Raw genomic sequence first — 19,896 nt, 5'->3', positions numbered from 1 at the left:
GCATCGACTGCCGATTTGCTACAAGCCCTATTTTGCATTGCTGGCTTGGACCAATTTTGTCCCCAGGATTTTCTCACAGAGATATTACTAAAGACTTTTTTATTCCTTTTTGCAGGATGTGGCTAAGCCAGCAATTATTGCCCATCCCTAATTGCCCTTGAGAAGGTGGCGGTGAGCTGCCTTCTTGACCCATTGCAGTCCATGTGGTGTAGGTACACCCACAGCGCTGTTAGGAAGGGAGTTCCAGGATTTTGATCCAGCGACAGTGAAGGAACGGCGATATATTTCCAAGCCAGGATGGTGAGTGACTTGGAGGGGAACCTCCAGGCCCGTGTGTTTGCTGCTCTTGTCCAGGTTGACTTTACCCTACTGTTGTTGCATTAGTATGAGAGGGACCACAGGTTCAGACATTTTGTGCGTGTGCTTGGCTGAGGAGCCAATGGTGTGAAGCTACAACCTGTGGGATTATGACTGAGCACAACTATGTCAGAATGCCCCCTACAAGTAAAGGCCAAAGCTGACATGCATTCCAGTCATGGTACAGTAATTCCTATTGGAAGTATGCACAGTCAAAATCAGAGGATGATGGTATTAGGTTAGGAACATGAGAACATAGGAACAAGAGTAGGCTATTCAGCCCATCAAGCCTGCTCCGCCATTCAATTAGAGAATGCCACTTTCCCATACTATCTCCATATCCCTTAAATCATTAGTCTCCAGAAATCTATGGATTTCTGTTTTGAACATGCTCAATGACTGAGCTTCCATTGTCCTCTGGGGAGAGAATTCAAAGATTCACTATCCTCTAAGTGAATAAATTCCTCCTGATCTCAATCTTAAATGTCCTAGCCCTTATTCTGAGATAATGTCCCCTGGTTTTAGAGTCACCAGCCAGGGAAATGTCTTATCTACATCTACCCTGTCGAGCTCTGTAAGAATTTGGAATGTTTCAATGAGGTCACCCCTCATTCTTCAAAACTCTAGAGAATACAGACCCAGTCTCCCCAATCGCTCCTCATAAGACAATCCTACCATCCCAGGGGTTAATCTGCCGAACCCCTGTTACACTCCCTCTATGACAAGTATATCCATCCTCAGATAGGGAAACCAAAATTGTACGCAATACTCCAGGTTAGATCTCACCAAGGCTCTATACAAGTGCAGCAAGACATTTTTACTCCTGTACTCAAATCCCTTTGCAATGAAGGCCAACATGCCATTCGCCTTCCTAATTGCTTGCTGCACCTGCATGCTAACTTTTAGTGACTCATGAACAAGGACACCCAGGTCCCGTTGGACACCTGCACTCCCCAACCTCTCAACATTTAAGAAATATCCTGCATTTCTGTTTTCCCGACCAAAGTGGATTGTTCACATCACACTTGTTCACATTATATTCCATCTGCCATATCCTAGCCCACTCATTTAGCCTGTCCATATCCTCTTGAAGACTCCTTGCATCCTTCTCACAACTTACGTTCCCAGTCTGGTGTCATCAGCAAATTTGGAAATATTACAATTGCTCCCACATCCAAATCACTTATATATATTGTGAACAGCTGGGAATCTAGCACTGATCCTTGTGGTACCCCACTAGTAACAACCTGGACAACAGGTTGGACAATCATGCCCCTGTGGTTCAAAATCCTGCCGTTACCCATTGTCTAGGTTCACCCATGAAGAATGCCCACATGGGCAAGGTAGCAGAGGACACCGAGGACCCACTGAACTGTCTTGAAAGAGGAGATGTGCAGCAAAGAAAATTGGCACAGAAATGAGGAAAAATTGACTACATCCTGAACTAGACTAAATACACCAAAATAAACATCAACCAGAAAATAGAATACTGCAAAAAGATAGACGAGTAACAGTAGTTATAGCAGATTCTAGGAGCTCATGTTGTTGATTTCCTGGATAGTTTTTGTAAGAAAATATGATTATTGCTTTTCCTCTCTTTCCCTCCCCATGTGCAACTATTCACTTTGATAAAGCCTTATATAAAATGACTTGCCTAAAATTCAAAACGTATCTGATAGAGGTAAGTACATTATAGTTGTAGCCAACTTTGTCACACGATTGCATGCCCTGTCATGAGCAACACTCTTGAGATGCATGACTGCTCTTATACTATTTCTTATCTGGCATCATATATTGCAATTATAAGTATACTTGTGGTAACTTTCCACATTTTTGAAATTTCTTCATATAAAACTAATTGGTCACTCATTTTTTACAGAGTTATTCTTGTTTGTTTAACTACATAGTTGTTTAGGTTTATTATTGTTTCTGACAGAGGAAAGACATTAGCTTAATTTGTTCAATAACATTGGGCTTACAGAAGTAATAAAAGACTTCCCAAGGGAGGGTGAGGTTTTCCTTATCCCATACATCACAGAAAGTACTGATGAACAGATGAAAACTTTTGCCCAAGCCTTCTTGTAGGCACCAAAGGTCAAGCTCACTCTTTGCCTATGTTTTTGAACTTTGACCTATATTCACCGACATCGCACCTTGATTGTTCTGAGTGCGAACGAATTGGAGGGTTGCTTAAAAATCAAGTCAGCACTTTTTTTTCCACACAGATCTGACCCTGTATTTTCCCCTACCCCGTCTCACAGAACGGGCAACAGGAAATGCTATTGTAGCGGCTGCTGTGCTGCTTGTCTGGGTCCTGCTGTGTATCTAACTTTGTGACTGACGTAAACAAATAAACAACACTCTTGAAGCCTTTGCTTTATGGTGTACCACAGAACCCCATGGCTCTAATTTCAAAGTCTTTTAAGATAGAAATAACAAAAACCAAGTCTAGTGTCTCCTTGATAGACTTTAACTACTTTCACTAGTCTATGCTGTTAACTGAAAGACTCTTCATAAGATGTTTAACATTTTCCTGATGGTCTATTGACTGGCTTCTGATTAATGTGTAGCTCCTTGATACAATGGTGCAAGGCTGTAAAATATCTTAGACTGCCCAGACATTAAAATTAAGATTGGAAACCTATATGTAGCCTAATGCTTATCTTGGAAGAAGTTTGTTCAAGTGTATATTTAGGTGTCTGCCAGTGAAAGGACTAAAGGAGAGATATGTAAAAGCTTTGAATGTCTCACGTTAATCAATATTTCACCCTAGGTGAACCTCTTGTCTGTGTTTCCTTCAGATTTAAGTAAGGTTTTGTTATCAATTTAACAAAAAATGCAATGGTGATGAATCCAACAGAACCAGGTATTGTGTGGAAGAGTCATACGGACTCGAAACGTTAACTGTGTTCCTCTCCGCAGATGCTGTCAGACCTGCTGAGTTTTTCCAGGTATTTTTATTTTTATTTTTGTTTTTGTTTTGGATTTCCAGCATCCGCAGTTTTTTTGCTTTTATCAGGTATTGTTTATAGCAGGAGTTCATTAAAACAGAAGTGATTTAATGCCCTAGTCAAGCTTCTCTAGTGTAGTTGCAGTTGCTTCTACAAAGCTGAGTGATGAGTGTTCTATCTCACTCTTGGCTTGAGCATTGTAGAGTTTGGAGAGGATTTGAGGAGCCTGTAGGTAAACCTCTTGTCACAGAGCCCCACTCAGTTCTTGGAGCCATAATGTCAATTTAGCTGGTCCAGTTGAACTCAGAGCACACAGAGAAATAGATAAGTACGATCTGATAGCCATTTACAGAGACATGGCTGCAGGAGGACATGGCTTGGACCTGAATATTAAAGGGTATAGGACATTTAGGAAGTTAGGAAGCACAGTAAGTGAGGAAAAGGTGGTAGGGTGGCTCTGTTAGTTAATGATGGTATTAGCACAATAGAGAGGGATGACCTAAGTTCAGGAAACCAGGATGTGAAAACCGTTTGGGCAGAGATGAGGTATCATAAAGGCAAGAAGTCACTTGTGAGAGTCGTGTACAGGCTCCCTAATAGTAACCACATGGTAGAATGAAGCATAAAGGAAGAAATTGGGGCAGTTTGTCAGAAAGGCACGGCGATAATCATGGGAGATTTTAATCTACATATAGACTGGAAAACTCAAATGGGCAAAGGTAGCCTACATGAGGAGTTCATAGAATGTTTCCAGGATAGTTTCTTAGAACTGCATGTTCTGGAGCCAACTAGAGAGCAGGCTATACTAGGCCTGGTACGGTGCAACGAGATGGGATTAATTAATGATCTCATAGTGAAGGTGCCCCTGGGTAGCAGCGACCATAATATGATTGAATTTTGCATTCAGTTTGAGGGAGAGAGGAGTGGGTCTGGGAACATGTTTTTAAATTTAAATAAGGGCAATTATGAGGCATGAAAGCAGAGCTGACTCAAGTGAATTGGCAAATTAGGTTAAGGGATAGGTCAATAGAGATGTAGTGACAAACATTTAAGGGGATATTTCGGAATAAACAGAATAGGTAAATTCCAACGAGTAATAAAAAGTCCAAGGGACGGACACACTTAACGAGAAAGGTTAAAGATAGTAGCAAACATAAAGAAAAAGTATATAACTGTGCAAAGATGGATGGAAGGCCAGAAGATTGGACAGCATATAAGGATCAGCAAAGGACGACTAAAAGATTAATAAGGAGGGGAAAATTAGAGTACAAAATAAAGATTGCCAGAAATATAAAAACAGATAGTAAGAGTTTCTATAAATATTTTTTAAAAGAAATGAGTTAACAAAGTGAGCGTTGGTCCTATAGAAAGTGAGTCTGTCAAATTGTTAATGGAAAACAGGGGAATAGCAGATGAGTTGAACAGGTATTTTGCATCAGTCTTCACTATAGAAGATACAAGTAACATCCCAGAAGCAGCTATAAATCAGGAAATGGAAGGGAGGGAGGAACTCAGGAAAATTATAATCACCAGAGAAGCGGCACTGAGCAAATTGTTGGAGCTGCGGCTGACAAGTGCCTGGGTTCTAATAGACCTCATCCTCGGGTCTTAAAAGAAGTGGTTAGTGAGATAGTTGATGCATTGGTTTTAATTTTCTGAAGCTCCCTAGATTCAGGGAAGGTCCCATTAGATTGGAAGATAGCAAATGTAACTCTATTATTCAAAAAAGGAGGGAGACAGAAAGTGGGAAACTACAGGCCAGTTAGTTTAACATCTGTCATGGGGAAAATGTTAGAAGCTATTATTAAAGAAGCTATAACAGGGCATTTGGATAAGTTCAAGGTAATCAGGCAGAGTCAACATGGTTTTGTGAAAGGGAAATCATGTTTAACCAACGTATTGGAGTTCTTTGAGGAAGTAACATGTGCTGTGGATAAAGGGGAACTGATGGATGTACTGTACTTAGATCTCCAGAAGGCATTTGATAAAGTTACACATCAAAGGTTATTGCGGAAAACAAAAGCTCGTGGAAGTGGGGAATAGGCATAACTGGAGGCAGAATTTAGTCCATGTCGGGCTCAGGCGGTTGGGAAACTGACCGCCGCCTGCGATTTTACACTGGCGGGCCGACTAAGGCCCACCCAGCGTGAAACATGAGCGGCAGCACTCAGCGCTGGATGTGCGGGCAGGGGGAAGAGGCCGACCACGAGCTTCGCACATGCGCGTGAGTGAGTGCTTGAAAATCTCCCTGAGGCACAGAACTGCCTCAGGGAGATGAAGCATTTTTTAAAAAAAAATAAAGATGTGAAAAATGTAATGAAACATATCCCCCGTCACATGAGCAGGGATGTTATTAATTAAATTTTAAAACTTTTATTTTATTCTTATTTGCTTTTGGAAACCTCATCCCGCCCATGGATGAGGTTTCCAAAAAAAATACAAAGGGCACTTGGCCTTATTGCCTGCCTGCCAACTGTAAGGTTGGAAGGACAGCGAAAAATTTAACTTAATTGGTTCTTTAATGGCCTTAACAGGCCTTTTAATTGTCGGCGGGCGCACTGCCGACTCTGGCGTGTGCCCGCTGACCGAACTATCGCGCAACTGCATGTTGACATCAGGACGCTCAGCCGACGTCAACGCATGTCATTTCATGCTACAGCGGGTCGGGCATGCGCCCACCCATCGAGCTAAAAATTTTACCCTGGGTCTTTTTCAGGTTGGCAGGATGTAATGAGTGGTGTGCCGCAGGGATCAGTGCTGGGACCTCAACTGTTTACAATTTATATAAATGACTTGGATGAAGGGTTAGATGGGATGGTTGCCAAATTTGCTGATGACACAAAGGTAGTTAGGAAAGCAAGTTGTGAAGTGGACGTAAGGAGGCTGCAAAAAGTTAGAGGTAGGTTAAGTGAATGGGCAAAGATGTGGCAAATGGAGTATAATGTGGGAAAATATGAAATTGTCCTTTTTGGCAGGAAGGATAAAAGAGAAGCTTATTATCTAAATGGTGAGAGATTGCAGAGCTCTGAGATACAGAGGGATCTGGGTGTCTTAGTGCATGAATTGCAAAAGCCCAGATTGCAGGTACAGCAAGTAATTAGGAAAGCTAATAGAATGTTATCATTTACTGCGAGGGGAATTTAATGCAAAAGAAGCAAAGTTATGCATCAGTTATACAGAGCACTAATGAGACTACATCAGGATTAATGTGTACACTATTGGTCACCTTATTTAAGGAAGGATGTAAATGCGTTGGAAGCAGTTCAGAGAAGGTTTACCAGACTAATACCTGGAATGGGTGGGTTGTCTTATGAGGAAAGAGTGGACAGACTAGGCTTGTATCTGCTGGGGTTTTGAAGGGTAAGAGGCAACTTGATTGAAACATATGAGATCCTGAGGGGTCTTGACAAGATTGATGAGGAGAGGATGTTTCTTCTTGTTGAAGAAACTAGAACTAGGCGTCACTGTTTAAAAATAAGGGGTCGCTCATTTAAAACAGAGATGAGGTGAAATTTTTTTCTCTCAGAGGGTAATGAGTCTTTGGAACTCTCTTCCTGGAAAGGTGGTGGAAGCAGAGTCTTTGAATTTTTTGTTTTATTCATTCACGGGATGTGGGCTTCGCTGGCTGGGCCAGCATTTATTGCCCATCCCTAGTTGCCCTTGAGAAGGTGGTGATGAGCTGCCTTCTTGAACTGCTGCAGTCCATGTTGTGTAAGTACACCCACAGTGCTGTTAGGAAGGGAGTTCAAGGATTTTGACCCAACGACAGTGAAGGAACAGCGATATATTTCCAACTCAGGATAGTGTTGGAGGGCAGAGGTGGATAGATTCTTGGTAAGCAAGGGGGTGATAGGTTATCGGGGGTAGGTGGGATGAAGATTTGAGGTTACTATCAGATCAGCCATGATCTTATTAAATGGCAGAGCAAAGTCGAGGGGCCTAATGGCCTACTCCTGCTCCTTCTTCATATGTATGTTCGTATGTATCTAGTCACTGATGAATTCCACAATGGTGATGATGGACAAAACATAATGATGCTGGTCCATTTGAAGCTTAGGGGAATATGGTTGGGTCTTTTCTTGTTGGTGATAATCATTCTATGACCATTATGTGACATGAATGTTAACTAACATTTATCAGCCCAGATTTGGACGTTGCACAGGTGCTGTTGCAGGCTGGGAATGGGCTGCTTTATTATCAGAGGGATTGTGGATGGAGCTGCAAATTGTATAATTACAAAAAAATATCCTCAATACTTAACTTAAGATAGAGGGAAGGACATTGATTAAGCAGCTGAAGGGGTTTGGCTAAAGATACTGCCATGAGGCATTCTGGCAGCAATATCCTAGTGCTGCAATGGTAAACACAACCATCTTCCTGTGGGTTTGGTATGATTCCAGCCAGCAGGTTAACTGTAAAATGAACTAGCCCAGATAAACGCAAACGGAAAAATAATTCACAGAGAATTCAATCAGAAAATGGTTAGGATACAAACTAGACATCCTCCTCTTCCCGGTACTAGGTCCTAAGAGGGCATTGGCAATCATGGACTTCTATTGGATTGGTACTTAATTATGCTTGGCAAAGTACTGCAGTGGGTTTGCCATTGCCTTCTGCAGTATGGCTGGCCAAGAAACCCTCCCAATCTTACCACCTACCATCAGGCGTACTGGAAGGATTTACAGGCTGATAATTAACCTGCTTGGCCATGTTATGAACACACCTTCTGTGGCCATCAAGCTCCAGTACAGCTACAACACTGGCATCTACCCAGTTATGTGGAAAATTGCCCAGGTATGTCTGGTACACAAAAAGCAGGACAAATCCAACCTGGCCAATTACCACCCCATCAGTCTACTCTCGATCATCAGTAAAGTAATGGAAGGGGTCATCAACAGTGCTATCGAGCGGCACTTACTTAGCAATAACCTGCTCACTGATGCCCAGTTTTGGTTCTGCCAGGGCCACTCAGCTCCTGACCTCATTATAGCCTTGGTTCAAACATGGACTAAAGAGCTGAACTCTTTAGGTGAGAGTAACTGCCCTTGACATCAAGGCCACATTTGACCGAGTGTGGCATCAAGCAGCCCTAGCAAAACTGGAGTCAATGGGAATCCAGGGGGAAACTCTCCGCTGGCTGGAGTCATACCTAGCACAAAGGAAGATGGTTGTGGTTGTTGGCGGTCAGTCATCTCAGTTCCAGGACATCACTGCAGGAGTTCCTCAGGGTAGTGTCCTCGGCCCAACCATCTTCAGCTCCTTCATCAATGACCTTCCTTCCATCATAAGGGTCAGAAGTGGAGATGTTCGCTGATGATTGCACAATGTTCAGCACCATTCGCAACTCCTCAGATACTGAAGCAGTCCATGTCCAAATGCAGCAAGATCCAGACAATATCCAGGCTTGGGCTGGCAAGTGGCAAGTCACATTCGTACCACACAAGTGTCAGGCAATGACCATCTCCAACAAGAGAGAATCTAACCATTGTGCCTTGACGTTCAATGTCATTACCATCACTGAATCCCCCACTATCAACATCCCGGGGGTTACCATTGACCAGAAACTGACCTGGACTAGCCATATAAATACTGTGGCTACAAGAGCACGTCAAAGGCTAGGAATCATGCGATGAATAACTCACCTCCTGACTCCCCAAAGCCTTTCCACCATCTACAAGGCACAAGCCAGGAGTGTGGTGGAATCCTCCCCATTTGCCTGGATGAGTGTAGCTCCCACAACACTCAAGAAGCTTGACACCGTCCATGACAAAGCAGCCCACTTGATTGGCACCTCATTCACAAATATTCACTCCCTCTACCACTGACGCACTGTAGCAGCAGTGTGTACCATCTACAAGATGCACTGCAGGAATTCACCAAGGCTCCTTAGACAGAACCCTCCAAACCCATGACCACTACCATCTGGAAGGACAAGGGCAGCAGATACGTGGGAACACCACCACCTGGAAGTTCCCCTCCAAGTCACTCACCATCCTGACTTGGAAATATATCACCATTCCTTCACTGTCGCTGAGTCAAAATCTTGGAACTCCCTTCCTAACTGCACTGTGGGTGTACGTACACCACACCGACTGCAGCGGTTCAAGAAGACAGCTCACCACCACCTTCTCAAGGGCAAAAGGGATGAGCAATAAATGTTGGCCAGGCTAGCAAAGCCCACATCCCGTAAATGAATTAAAAAAAGATATAAAAGCAGAAAATGCTGAAAATATTCAGCAGGTCAGGCAACAACTGTGGAGAGAAAAACAAAGTTAATGTTTCAGGCCTGTGACCCTTCCTCAGGATTTGCTTTTGTAGAAATTCGTTGTCATGTATTTGCGCACAAAATGAAAAAAAGCCAAAATGGTACTTTTAACTTGTGGGGCCTCATTTTGCGTGAATGGGGAGTTAGCCAAGTATAAGAAACATAGGACAGGATGTTTCCCTCGTCGGGCAGGCTCGGTGGGGGCGGGTGGGCACAGTTGGCCACGGCCAGACCACGATTTTACGCTGGTGGGCCAGTTAAGGCCTGCCCAGCCTGAAATGAGTGCTGCAGCGCTGCCTGTGTGTGGGTTGGGAGGAGGAGGGCGAGAATGCAGGGTGTGCACTGGGAAAGCTCCCTGAGGCACAGAGCTGCCCCAGGGAGATGAAGATATAATAAAAGAAAGAATTTTAAGGTGTTAAAAAGCATGTCCCCCTCATGTGACTCAATCACATGAGCAAGGACATGTTATTAATGAATAGCTAAAGTTTTTACTTTATTTTTAATAGCATTGGAAACCTCATCCCGCCCGTGGATGAGGTTTCCTAAAAAAATGCAAAGGCCGCTTGACCTTTTCGCCTTCCTGCCAATCATAAGGTTGGACAGGCAGCGAAAAGTTTATTCCAAATACATTTTTAATGGCCTCTATAGGCCTTTTAATTGTCGGTGGGCACGGTGCCGACTCCAGCGTCCGCCCACTGACCGAAATATCGCGCAAGTGCCCGATGACGTTCGGGATGCTCACCCAACGTCATTGCGCATCATTTTATGCTCGAGCGGGTGGGACACCTGCCCACCCGCTCAGCGCAAAATCCTGCCCATGAGTTCAAAATGGAAAATAGCATGATAGAGGGAGGTTGATAGTGAGATACTGATATTCTGCGAAACAAATATGTTGGATCCAGATGGTGCTACGTGTAGAGTATTCTTAAAGGTCCAGAAGGTCAGATTTCATTCTTCACCAAGATGGAGAGTGATGTAGTTGATTCTGAGACCAGGGCCCTGAATCTTAATGAAGGAAACTCCGATGGTATGAGGCGCGAGGTGGCTGTGATGGATTGGAAAACGTTACTTACAGGGATGACGGTGGATAGGCAATGGCAAACATTCAAAGAGCACATGGGTGAACTGCGACAATTGTTTCTTCCTGTCTGGCGCAAAAGTAAAACAGGAAAGGTGGCCAAACCATGGCTTACAAGGGAAATTAGAGATAGTATTAGGTCCAAGGAAGAGACATACAAATTGGCCAGAAAAAAACAACAGACCTGAGGATTGGGAGCACTTTAGAATTCAGCAAAGGAGGGCCAAGGGATTAATTAAGAAGGGGAAAATAGCGTATGAGAGTAAGCTTGCGGGGAACATAAAAACTGACTGTAAAAGTTTCTATAGGTATGGGAAGAGAAAAAGACCTTACAGTCAGAAACAGGGGAATTTATAATGGGGAACAAAGAAATGGCTGACCAACTAAATACATACTTTGGTTCTGTCTTCACAAAGGAGGACACTAATAACATACCAGAAATGTTGGGGAACACAGGGTTTAGTGAGAGGGAGGAACTGAAAGAAATCAGTATTAGTAGGGAAATAATGTTGGAGAAATTGATGAGATTGAAGGCTGATAAATCCCCAGGGCCTGATAATCTACTTCCTAGAGTACTTAAGCATGTGACTCTAGAAATAGTGGATGGATTGGTGGTCATCTTCTGAGATTCTATAGACTCTGGAACAGTTCCTACAGATTGGAGGGTAGCTAATGTAACCTCACTATTTAAAAAGGGAGGCAGAGAGAAAACAGGGAATTATAGACCAGTCAGCCTGACGTCGGTAGTGGGGAAAATTCTGGAGTCCATTATAAAAGATTTAATAGCTGAGCACTTGGAAAACAGTGGCAGAATTGGACAGAGTCAGCATGGATTTACGAAAGGGAAATCATGCCTGATAAATCTACTGGAATTTTTCGAGGATGTAACTAGTAGAGTTGATGAGGGGGGAGCCAGTGGATGTGGTTTCTTTGGATTTTCAGAAGGCTTTCGACAAAGTCCCACATAAGAGATTGGCACATGGGATTGGGGGTAGTGTATTGGGATGGATAGAAAACTGGTTGGCAGACAGGAAACAAAGAGTAGGAATAAACGGGTCTTTTTCCGAATGGCAGGTAGTGACTAGTGGGGTACCGCAGGGATCAGTGCTGGGACCCCAGCTGTTCACAATATATATATTAATGATTTAGATGAGGGAACTAAACGTAATATTTCCAAATTTGCAGATGACACAAAGCTGGGTGGGAGGGTGAGCTGTGAGGAGGATACAGAGATGCTTCAGTGTGATTTGGACAAGCTGAGTGAGTGGGCAAATGCATGGCAGATGCAGTATAATGTGGATAAATGTGAGGTTATCTACTGGTAACAAAAACAGGAAGGCAGATTAATATCTGAATGGCTATAAATTGAGAGCGGGGAATGTACAAAGAGACCTGGGTGTCCTCGTACACCAGTCGCTGAAGGTAAGCATGCAGGTGCAGCAGGCGGTAAAGAAGGCAAATGGTATGTTGGCCTTCATAGCGAGAGGATTCAAGTACAGGAGCAGGGATGTCTTGCTGCAATTGTACAGGGCCTTGGTGAGTCCACACCTGGAATATTGTGTGCAGTTTTGGTCTCCTTATCTGAGGAAGGATGTTCTTGCTATAGAGGGAGTGCAGCGAAGGTTTACCAGACTGATTCCTGGGATGGCGGGACTGACATATGAGGAGAGATTGAGTCGATTAGGATTACATTCGCTGGAGTTCAGAAGAATGAGGGGGGATCTCATAGAAACCTATAAAATTCTAACAGGACTAGACAGGGTAGATGCAGGAAGGATGTTCCCGATGGTGGGAGAGTCCAGAAGCAGGGGTCACAGTCTGAGGATACGGGGTAGACCATTTAGGACTGAGATGAGGAGAAATTTCTTCACCCAGAGGGTGGTGAGCCTGTGGAATTCGCTACCACAGAAAGTAGTTGAGGCCAAAACATTGTATGTTTTCAAGAAGGAGTTAGATATAGCTCTTGGGAAGATCAAAGGATATGGAGAGAAAGCGGGAGCAGGCTATTGAGTTGGATGGTCAGCCATGATCATAATGAATGGCAGAGCAGGCTTGAAGGGCCGAATGGCATACACCTGCTCCTGGTTTCTATGTTTCTATGTACTATGCCTAATGCTAGTCAGAGGGTGTATTGTTGGATCATGGCTGGATGTTTCCTGGATGTTTTTTTTAATTTGTTCATGGGATGTTGGCATCGCTGGCTGGGCCAGCATTTATTTCCCATCCCTAAGTTCCTTTGAGAAGGTTGTGATGAGCTGTCTTCTTGAACTTCTGCAGTCCATGTGGTGTAGGTACATCCACTGTGCTGTTAGGGAGGGAGTTCCAGGATTTTGGTCCAGGGACAGTGAAGGAACGATGATATGTTCCCAAGTCAGGATGGCATGTGGCTTGGAGGGGGGCTTGCAGTTGGTGGTGTTCCCATGCGTCTGCTGCCCTTGCCCTTCTAGGTGGTAGAGGTCACAGGTTTGGAAGGTGCTTTCGAAGAAGCCTTGGTGAGTTGTGGCAGTACATCTTGTAGATGGCACACACTGCTGCTGCTGTGCAACGGTGGTGGAGGGAGTGAATGTTTAAGATGGTGAGTAAGGTGCCAAACAAGCGGACTGCTTTGCATGAATGGTGTTGAGCTTCTTGAGTGTTGTTGGACCTGAACTGATCCAGGCAAAAACAGAGTGTTCCATCACACTCCTGACTTGTGTCTCATAGATGGTGGACAAGCTTTGAGTTAGGAGGTGAGTTACTTGCTGCAGAATTCCTAGCCTCTGACCTGCTCTCGCAGCCACAGTATTTATATGGCTGGTCCAGTTCAGTTTCTGGTCAATGGTAACCCCCAGGATGTTGATAGTGGGGGATTCAACAATGGTAATGCCATTGAATGTCGAGGGGCAATGGTTAGATTCTCTCTTGTTGCAGATGGTCATTGCCTGGTACTTGTGTGACACAAATGTTACTTGCTGCTTATCAGCCTAAGCCTGGATATTGTCCAGCTCTTGCTGCATATAGGCATGGACTCAGTATCTGAGGAGTCATGAATGGTGCTGAATATTGTGCAATCATCAGTGAGCTCCCCACTTCTGACCTTATGATGGAGGGAAGGTAATTTTATTGTGCAAGAAGTTCGAAGGGAGGAATGGAAAGGCTATATCGCAATGGCTGGACTGATCACGCGAGCTTTTCCATGGGATGGTTCCTCCAACTGGTTCTACCAGTAGTTGCTTTGCTAGGTTTTGCTCTGCTTTCCTTCCCATTCACTTCACCCGGCAAACCTCAGCATGCCCCACCTTAGGCGGCTGCCCCTGTCGATAACCAGATTATGGAGAACACAGAAGGCCAAGATGATGCTGGGGAACTTTGCGGGGAGGCATTGCAGAGCTTCCCTTGAACAATCTAGACAGCAGAATCTCTGCTTCAGTATGTTTACTGCGTTTTACACGATGACGCTGGAGAGAATGTGAGTATCGCTGTACTTCGGCTCCAGTACTGTAGATCATGAACACAGGAAAGTCCAGAGCCACCGGGTCAGAGAGCAGCCCAAGTCCCCTAACAGTCAAATGTCACATATGATGACAAGAAAGCTTGAGTTCGATCATAAGACCATAAGACATAGGAGCAGAAATTAGGCCATTTGGCCCATCAAGTCTGCTCCGCCATTCAATCATGGCTGATAAGTTTCTCAACCCCATTCTCCCGCCTTCTCCCCTTACCAATCAAGAACCTATCTATCTCGGTCTTAAATACACTCAATGACCTGGCCTCCACAGCCTTCTGTGGCAATGAATTCCATAGATTCACCATTCTCTGGCTAAATAAGTTTCTCCTCATCTCTGTTCTAAAAGGTCTTCCCTTTACTCTGAGGCTGTCCCTCGGGTCCTAGTCTCTGCTATTAATCTTCCCCACGTCCACTCTATCCAGGCCTTTCAGTATTCTGTAAGTTTCAATCAGATCCCCCCTCATCCTTCTAAACTCCATCGTTGAATTCATATATCCTCTTTATAGGTGCCACAAATCAGGCTTCTCAAAACGATATTGCAGGAAGTTTGTGGTCAGTGCTATAGGAGCAGAAATCTGGGGTTAGGTGTTCTCTACCCTTATTTCCAGTCAGCTGTGCCTTTTCTATAGGTGGTGGTAAAGGCGGAAGAAGCCTGCAGCGGCAAGGTGATTCCGGTCATCGTGGTTCAAGATGTTACCAAAACCTGACAACCAACCCATCAAGACCATGCGGGTAATGACAGGTAACACAAAGTCACGGGCAGGCTTCTACCAGGGTCTACCAAAAGTAAACCCAGCACGCTACGACTAAGAAAATTGGCCCTATAAGAACTTATGATAATTCAGTGCATTAAAAGGGCAGTTAATGCGCCAAACCTGTTCCATCCAGAGCCCATGTATTATCATCCTAGAATGGGATTTCCTTCCGCATCACATTCTTTCTCAACTCCTCTGATGTTCATACCTCTATTACGCTCCATCTCTCTATTCAACAGATATCGATTTGGCCTTATAAAGATGCCAGTTGATACTGAGAACTGGTCCACACATACATATGAAAATATGAAAGAAAATAAAGCACAATATCATGGAGCTTTATCACAAATCTTCACAGTGCTGCTGCTAAATTAGCATTTTCAATAGTCATTTTCAGGCTGAATTGCACTGCTGTACTGTGACTTTGAGTTCTGAATTACCCCTTGCATAAGCCACTCAAATGGAATATTGTCGCTTTAAACAACATATTTTGACTGACCACAGCTGTACCAGAGCATCGGTCAGATAACTGACTCCCGATTGTACAGCTGCCGCTTCCTTTTCAGGAGCAGTTAAAATTAATTAGATATACAGCAGCATTCGAAAGTAATGATGGTTTGAAGTCCCAAAAGCCCTTCCCAGGCACGCACGAGCTCCTAATTAAAAAAAAAACGATGGAACGAATCAGTCCGTAAGACTCATCTATAGTAAGCACAGAATGTTTGGCTGACCTAGTCCTGTTGTAATCTAATGTCAAGGTCCTAAACCTACATCAGTTTTAAATTAAAGATAATCTCGAGTCAAGCCACCTTAAATAACAAAAAAAAACAACTTTATTCTTCTGCTTTTATTAAAGGAGACAAAACACTGTCTACTGCATTATTTGATATTGTGCAGCTGCTAATGATTTTTTTGTCATAAGTGAAAATTCCCCTGATGTACTTATCCTTGCAGCATGTCCATTAACTGAGTCCCTGTGTACATTAAAACATCAATTATCCATAACTGATTATGTGAAACTGCAAGGTACACTTGTCTTCCTTTTGATCCTGCAAATTACATACAGGGATGTCAGGGTGTTGTTTGATAGCCCATTTATCCAATGAACATTCAAACAGTGCTGGCGTGGCAAACCCTCAGGCTACAGCTGTGCCTGCATAGTGTCACATCCAACAAAATTCAAAGGTGTTTTCTGTTCATTTTTATTTATTCTGGGGATTTTTGGGCGACACTGCCAAGGCTATATTTACGGCCAAACCCTAGTGGTCTTTGAAAAGTTGATGAACATAAGAAATGGGAGCAGCGTTACATATGATGCTGGGGTTACTCCTTGAACAGTTCTACTCCTTGTGGCACTGGCGTAACTACATTGGCGTTTGCCGGACTTTTTAGCATATTGATCCAATAGTTATGAAGGAGCAGTGATACGGTGATTAAAAACAGAAAATGCTGGAAAAACTCAGCAGGTCTGACAGCATCTGTGGAGAGAGAAACAGAGTTAACGTTTCAAGTCCGTCTGACTCTTCTTCAGAGCTGAAGAGATGTAGAAATGTGATGAAATTTATACTGTTTAAGGGGGTGAGACAGGTGAAACTGGATAGAAGGTCAGCGACCGGTGGGGGCTAAGGAGAGATTGATGAAGATGTCTTGGACATAAGACAAAGGGGATGTTAATGGTAGTGGTAAGGGCTAAAGAAAGTGCGAGCTTTGGTAAACACCTATATGTTGATATCAGGATGGTATGCGATTGAAGGAGAACTTTGAGGTGATGGTGCTTCCATGAAATTATTAGACTTGCCCTTCTTTTCGACAGGGGTCGCAGGTGCTGGAAGGACCTGTTGAAATAACCTTGGTGAGTTTCTGTAGATATTGTATACTGCAGCCTCAATGTACCTGGCAATGGAGGAGGTTGATATTGGATTAGTTGATGGAGGTACTAGTCAAGTGATCTGCCCTGACCTGGATGGTGATCTTTTCATAGGATGTCGCTGGTTTGCGTTGACCTGCCCGCTTTTTGAGGACAACCATCACTCCTTTACCGTCAGCTGCTGGCTCTACACCTACAGTTTTGCGGTGAATAAGCCCATTGTAATGGAAAGAGTTTCTGGACTTCAAGTTGTTGGGCTCGGTGCTGTAGACCTGCTTGTTCCTTTTAATCAGGAAACTGGAGGAGTTCCGGATGACCATCCACTGGAGATGAGCTGACATGTTTAAACCACCTGCTCGCGTCGCTGAGCACCTCGAATGTTGTCACAGCTGCACTCTTCCAGATAAGCGATCATTATTCCATCACACTGCTGATTTGAGCCTTATAAGTGGTAGAGGGGCTCCTACAGGTCAAGAGCTGAGCCATCCATCATAGTGTACCTAATCTCTACAGCCATGGTATTAATATTGCTGGCTCAGTTCAACTCCTGGTCAATGATTGTCCCAAAGACCTGACATGTTAACTCTGCTTCTGTCTCCGCAGACACAGCCAGACTGGCTGAGTGTTTCCAGAGTTTTCCATTTCATTTCAGAGCTCCAGCAACTGCAGTATTTGGCTGTTGCATGTTCCCAAGGATGCTGGCCATGAGAGACTTGATCACGATGGTGCTGTGATTTTTATCTGTTCTTGGGATGTGTGGATGACACCGGCAAGGCCATATTTATTAGCAACCTTTAGGTGCCCTGAAAGGGTGATGGCCTCATTCTTTCTGGGGAAGGGAATTGGTTATTTTCTTCTTGGCGGTTTATTCTTACCTGGGACATACATGGCACAAATGTTACTATGCACTGGTCAGCCCACGCTGGATATTGTCCAGGTCCTGCGTACAATTTTACAAGTCCTTGACTTCTTCATTACTGGAGGAGTTGTGAATGAATGTTAACACTGTGAAGTTGTTAGTGACTTACTGCATTCCTGACCTTAAAACAGAGGGATGATCATTGATGAAGCAAATGAAGATGGTTGGACTAAGGCCGCTTACTTGACGAATGCCTCTGTAACAATGTCCTCGGCTCTGTCATGACAAAAAGGACCACCTCATTGTTCCTTCAAACCTCAATAATCTGTGGTGCCACACTTAATCAAATGCTGTCTTGAGATTGAGGGCAGCTACTCTGTGTCTCCTCTGGCTTTCAGCTCATATTCATGCCTGGATGAAGGCTGTGATAATACCGGGGGCTGAATGGCTCTCAGTAGACCTGAACTGAGCATCAGTAAGCAGGTTATCATTGATGGTGTAGATGTAGTTTGCTGCTGCTATTGATCATTCCTTCCATCATTTTACTGATTATTATGAAGAGGTTGATAGGTTCACCAAATTAGATTTATCTTGCTTTGTGGGAAATCTTCAACAATGTTGGGTAGTTGTTAATCTTACGACTGTATTGGCAGAGCTTGGTAAGGGGAGTGGACTAGTCCTGCTGCACAGGTTTTCAACACAACAGCCAGGATGTTGTCAGAACCCATGATCTTTTCTTTGTTCAGTGGACTCAAGTGGTCGCTGATCCATAAGAAAACTTAACTTGCACTCTTATGAGGTTATCAAATCTCTATATTCTCCTCCCCCACCACCCCTTCTCTGTCTCCTCCCCAGCCATGCATCCATTGCTGAGAGAGTGGTAGGGTTGCCATCCTCAAGTTGTTGTTATCGTATCGTCACACACATTCCTTGGAAAGCAGAATGAAGTAGTGGAAGGATTAACTGTCAGACAGGCCTTAACATGAAGCCCCCTTCCATGACTTCATTTAATATTACTTCAAGCATGCTGCCAGGAGGTATGTGGACAACTTTCCCTCTAATCCTCTGCCTTTGGAGTTTGCTTGATGTTCCCACTACAAGAGGGCTAAGATATGACCAGAGTCCTCACTGAAATCTGACTATTGCGTCCTGAACAGAAGTTGCGTCATTATAACTGTGACAAACATCATAGAGTGGCAATTATATTCCAGGAAAGATTGTGAGGGATGTGTACTCTCTGTGTGTTCTACACTAAAAACTGCCCTGGGCTGTTGTAGGAAAAGTACTTTGGGAGGTACTGTATTCCTTTGTGTCTTGAAGATCCAGACAACATATAGAATGATCCCCGGGATGAAGAACTGTAGCTATGAGGATAGATTGGAGAGGTTGGGACTGTTCTCCTTGGAGAAAAGAAGGCTGAGAGGAGTCTTGATAGAGGTATTCAAGATCCTGAGAGGTATGGACAGGGTAAATAGTGAGAAACTGTTCCCACTCAAGAGAACATCAAGAACTAGAGGGCACAGATTCAAAATAATGGCCAAAAGGAGTAAATGTGATGTGAGGAAAAAATTTTTCACCCAGAGGGTGGTTAGAATCTGGAATGAACTTCCTGAGAGGGTGGTGGAGGCAGGTTCGATTGAGGTATTCAAAAGGGAATTGGATTGCTACCTGCAAAGAGAGAATGTGCAAGGTTACGGGGATAAGGCAGGGGAGTGGGACTAGGTGGAATGCTCTTTCTGAGAGCCAGTGCAGACTTGATGGGCCAAATGGCCTCCTTTTGCACTGTTAATATTCTGTGATACTGTGAATAAAAATGATGCTCATAGAAATTGTACCCAGCATGCGTTACCCAACAGGTCCACCAATTTGGATTATTGCTATAAAATGAAACATCACAGTCAAATTTCCATCATATCATGCAATAGCTTGCTTTGTAAGGAACATTTATTTGAGACCAGCTTATTTTCTAGGATCAGCAGCAAACAGACTGCATAGTGCAATTGTGACATAACTAGATTATTTGTTAACAATCTCTAAAAATCGGTCAAGATGTTGCCCTTGAATGAAAACTAGGCAAAGAATTGATTAGCGCCAAATTGCAGCGTATCTGATGTTGCCTGATCATGATGGTACGCTTTTCTGCATCCTGAATTATCTAGATCAATAACTGTGACTGATATGAATTTGACTTTTCATAACACTGCTCCTTTTGTTCTGTGCTATCCCCAGTGCTTGTGAAGCAAGTCCATGAAAAATCAATCAGACATTATGAATTTT

The 19,896-nt window shown here is 43.7% G+C and overlaps 1 pseudogene; it reads right to left on the bottom strand.

The window, feature by feature from the left end:
* Positions 1–16,813: 16,813 nt before the first annotated feature.
* Positions 16,814–17,132, bottom strand: LOC144685084 (large ribosomal subunit protein eL28 pseudogene; annotated as a pseudogene).
* Positions 17,133–19,896: the final 2,764 nt, after the last annotated feature.

This window comes from Cetorhinus maximus, chromosome 9 (genome assembly GCF_964194155.1).
Source record: "Cetorhinus maximus chromosome 9, sCetMax3.hap1.1, whole genome shotgun sequence".
Taxonomy (NCBI): domain Eukaryota; kingdom Metazoa; phylum Chordata; class Chondrichthyes; order Lamniformes; family Cetorhinidae; genus Cetorhinus; species Cetorhinus maximus.
Note: the sequence above shows the minus strand (reverse complement) of the source record. Positions and strands in the feature narration are given on the sequence as shown.